Below are 4569 nucleotides of genomic sequence, written 5' to 3' on the forward strand. Positions count from 1 at the left end.
GGGGGGGGCACGGCGGGAGAGTATTTACTGGGAGAATGGGGTGTGAATGGGGCTTCTGGGATGCTGATGTCATTCTGTTTCCTGATCTGGGTGCTGCTACTGGGTATCCGTGAAGATTAATCAAGTGGTACATGGATTCTGTGCTCATACCTATATGCATGACCTACTGCTATACAAAATCTTACATAAAATTATGAATGGCTTCACATTTTATCACCACTTCTTGCACCAAGAAAGGTTTTTCTCCATGATGACTATCAGGGATTGAAAATATCATATTAAGTGAAGTAAGTCAGATAAAGACAAATATATGATATCACTTATATGTGGAATTTAAAAAAATGATACAAATGAACTTATTTGCAAAACAGAAATAAACTCACAGACATGGAAAACAAACTTATTGTTACCAAAAGGGATGGGGTGGGGGAGATAAATTAGGAGTTTGCGATTAACATGTGTGCAGTACTATACACTCTGTACCAAATAAAACAGGTAAAGAAGGACCTATTGTATAGCTATATATATATATATATATATATATAACTGAATCACTTTGTTATATACTTGAAACTAACACAACATTGTAAATTAACTATGCTTAAAAAAATTGAAGAGATTATCATTTAAAATGTCTGAATCAGGGGGCTTCCCTGGTGGCTCAGTGGTTGAGAATCTGCCTGCTGATTCAGGGGACACGGGTTTGAGCCCTGGTCTGGGAAGATCCCACATTCCGCGGAGCAACTGGGCCCGTGAGCCACAACTACTGAGCCTGCGCGTCTGGAGCCTGTGCTCCGCAACAAGAGTGGCCACAATAGTGAGAGGCCCGCTCACTGCGATGAAGAGTGGCCCCCGCTTGCCGAAACTGGAGAAAGCCCTCACACAGAAACGAAAACCCAACACAGCCAAAAATAAAGAGATATGGGAACATATATATATGTATAACTGACTCACTCTGTTATAAAGCAGAAACTAACACACCATTGTAAAGCAATTATACCCCAATAAAGATGTTAAAAAAAAAATAAAAATAAAATAAATAAATAAATAAATAATAATTAAAAATAAATAAATAAACAAATAGTTAAGGAATTTAAAAAAATGTCTGAATCAGGAATTGTGTGCAGACATTTTAAACATAAAACTTGATATAAAAAAGTTAGATGCAGGGAAGCATGCTCTAGTTTTTCATTTTTAAAAAAAATCACAGAATTGTTATCAATTTAAATCTACCCAATACTTTGTTTTTATTATTTTTCCAATAATTTATAGTATCATAGATTTTTGTTTTTATTTTTTATATCATGTAAAGAAAATGTAAGTAATTATTATCCACAAAGCTCCATTTAGAATTATCTAAGCTCCCTCAAGTTGATTCCAGTGAGATGCACAAATATCCTTTTTTAAAATGTTTTTCAGGATGGGACAAAGATTAGGAAGCATGGCTAATTTAACACAATTTGCTTTGTAGACAGAACTTCAGAACCTTGTGTATCTGCCCTTATTCTAGTATCCTGGTTATCCAGTGATCACGTCAGCTCCCGCCTTTTTCAGCTTTGAACTGACCCAGATGTGCCCAGAGTGACCACTGCTCTCCTGGAGGGGACAGCGGTGCTCCATTCACAGCTCCTGTCCCTTTAAAGTCAGCTCTGATTAGAGCTGGAGAAGAGGCTGGTGGTGACATGCAAACCTCAGGAGCTCAGGTGCTCTGGAAGCCAGGGAGCTGCAGGCTCCCGCACCCTTGCTGAGTTGTTTTCAAACCTTTAAGTCCCTTTGAAATTGATTGCTTGCATGATACTTCTTGCTAAGTAAAACCACTGGGAGACCTAACCAATGCCATCAGATTGAACTTATTTTCTAAGACAAAAATATGACTCTGACCTTCTTAAAAACCTCTCAGTGGCTCCCCAGTCCTATAGGATAAAGCCCCAAACTCTTTAGAATAGCATACTACCCTCTGCACTCCCTTGCAGTCTCTGCAAAGTAAGAGGAAACATCAAAAAGAAGGACAGTTGGAGACCAGTGGCTTGGAGAAGAGCCACGCAATGGAGACTAAGTGGCAGGGGGTACAGTTATCTCCCTGTGTTTGAACAACGTGGTCAGCCAGTGCTTGTTCCACCTGCACTCACACAAGGGCGGGATTTGAAAAAATGCTTTCACCACTGTGTGTGTAATTTGGCTTCTGTTGTGTGGGCTTGAATCGGGGCCAGGTCCCTGCAGCTCTTGGGGGAGAGCTGGGTTTCCAAATCACTTCTGTCTTAGGGAATATTACTCACCTACTCTAGTGGGAGGTATTAATAGGGAGGCTTGGGCTTAAAGTGGAATAGATGGTGGGCACAAATGTGCAGGTGAGGGTGGAGGCATGAGGCAATGAATGAGAAGGTTTTGTGGGCAGGGCTGAGGAAGAAATGAGGCAGAGAGGCGACGGTTTGTTAGGAAGAAGGTGGAGGTCATCAGCCAAACTGGCACCTGTGACCACCTTTTTTAAAAATTTATTTATTTATTTATTTAGTTTTGGCTGCGTTGGGTCTTCGTTGCTGTGCGCAGGTTTTCTCTAGTTGTGGCGAGCGGGGGCTACTCTTCGTTGCGGTGCGCGGGCTTCTCATTGCAGTAGCTCCTCTTGTTGCAGAGCACGGACTCTAGGCGTGCAGGCTTCGTAGTTGCAGCACATGGGCTCAGGAGTTGTAGCTCACAGGCTCTAGAGTGCAGGCTCAGTAGTTGTGGTGCATGGGCTTATTTGCTCTGTGGCATGTGGGATCTTCCCGGACCAGGGCTCGAACCCGTGTCTCCTGCATTGGCAGGCAGATTCTTAACCACTGCACCACCAGGGAAGTCCAATTTTTATATATTTTATTTGACCCAATATATCCAAAATATCCTTTCAACATGGAATCAATATAAAAATTTATTAATGAGATAGTTTACATTTTGTTTTTGTACGAAGTCTTCAAAATCTGGCATGTAATTTACCCTTACAGTACCATCTCAGTTCAGACCAGCCACAGTTCAAGTCTTCAGTAGCCACATGTGGCTAGCAGCTACAATACTGGACAGTCAGGTATGGAGAATCATTGTTATTGACCTTGAGGGAACTCAGCTCCAGACATTTTTTTGCCTGTGTCTCTATGTTTCAAGTATCAGGTTTTCAGAAGAGAGAATCTCATTGGTTCATCTTGGGCCTACTTTGGACCAATCAGCCATGGCCAGGGACCATGATGTAAAATTGAAGAACTGACCACTGGGGCCATCCTGGATGGAGGTGGAGCTGCAAGTCAGGCAGATATCCTAAGAGGGAGAAAACGCACCTTTATGTTAATAATCTTTTTACATGCAGCATTATAGTGATCATGTCTTTTATTTTCCATATTTCCTGCTGCTTTGACATCTTGGGGCCTTGCTGAACCTAGAGATAGTGTACTTCCCCTCCCACGGTTGGCCAGTTCCTGGAGATAGTAAAGGACTTGCCTGCAAGGAAGTGTGCCTTTCATGTGCAAACCACCAATCCATGCCCCAACCACCCCTTTATCAGGCTCTCACACTCAGGCCAGGGATGAGGAAACTAGGAAGAGCCCCTATGCCCCAGAGCCCACTGAGGTTACCAGACTAGCCGATCTTTTTTTTTCATTATTTTCCTTCTAGTTTAATTGAGATATAATCGACATACAGCACTAGAAAAGTTTAAGGTGTAAGCATGATGATCTGACTTACATACCTCATGAAGTGATTATCACGATGAGTTTAGTGAACATCCATCATTTCATGTAGACACAAAATTAAAGAAATAGAAAAAAAATTTTGCACATGATGAGAACTCAGGCTTTACTCTCTTAACAACTTTCATGGGCCTTCCCTGGTGGTCCAGTGGTTAGGACTCTGCACTTCCACTGCAGGGGGCATGGGTTCAATCCCTGGTCAGGGAACTAAGATCCCTCATGCCACATGGCGTAGCCAAAAAAAAATTTTGAAACCCCAAACTTTCATATATAACATACATCAGTGTTAGTTATGCTTATCATCACTAGTACTTATTTATCTTTTAACAGGAAGTCAAAGTAGCCAGTCTTAAGCCTGCTTCCCCTTGGAAACCACAGTGAAGCCTCCTTCCCACATTTTCCCTCCCCTCCCTCTACCTCCTGACCAGCCCTGGTGCTTCCCCATGTGGCCCTGTGTGTTGTGCTTCCTGTTTCTAGGGGTCTGTAAGTATAAGTTTCTTCCTTCATCATGGTTATTTTTGTGTCTGTGTGTCTTAACGTACCTGATTAAAACAAATCCTGGATTTGTTTTAATCCAGGACCTTAAACTTGAAGGTTTCCAAGTACAAGATGGTCTTCTTCCCATTTGTCCAGGTTTCCCACCGCCTTAGGACAACCTCTGTCTTCATTTTTCATGAATTTTTCCAGAGTTTAAGTATACAAGCAAATACAAATATTTTCTCTCCTTTTTATCAAAAAGGCAGCATAACATATGCACGGAAATAGCTTTTAATCATCTCATGTCTAATGATGTCATTTTTCCTGTTCTTGATGTCTTTGTAGGAATTTTAATAAGTTCTTACATAGTCATATGTAG

The 4569-nt window shown here is 41.5% G+C and overlaps 1 non-coding gene across 1 annotated transcript; it reads left to right on the forward strand.

Moving 5' to 3' along the window:
- The first annotated feature begins 3847 nt into the window (after positions 1–3847).
- TRNAG-UCC (transfer RNA glycine (anticodon UCC)) lies at positions 3848–3920 on the forward strand. The gene has a single exon. It is a non-coding gene; the product is annotated as a tRNA-Gly (tRNA).
- The last annotated feature ends 649 nt before the right edge of the window (positions 3921–4569 follow it).

Source organism: Lipotes vexillifer, unplaced genomic scaffold (genome assembly GCF_000442215.2).
Source record: "Lipotes vexillifer unplaced genomic scaffold, Lipotes_vexillifer_v1.1 scaffold285, whole genome shotgun sequence".
Classification (NCBI taxonomy): Eukaryota; Metazoa; Chordata; class Mammalia; order Artiodactyla; family Lipotidae; genus Lipotes; species Lipotes vexillifer.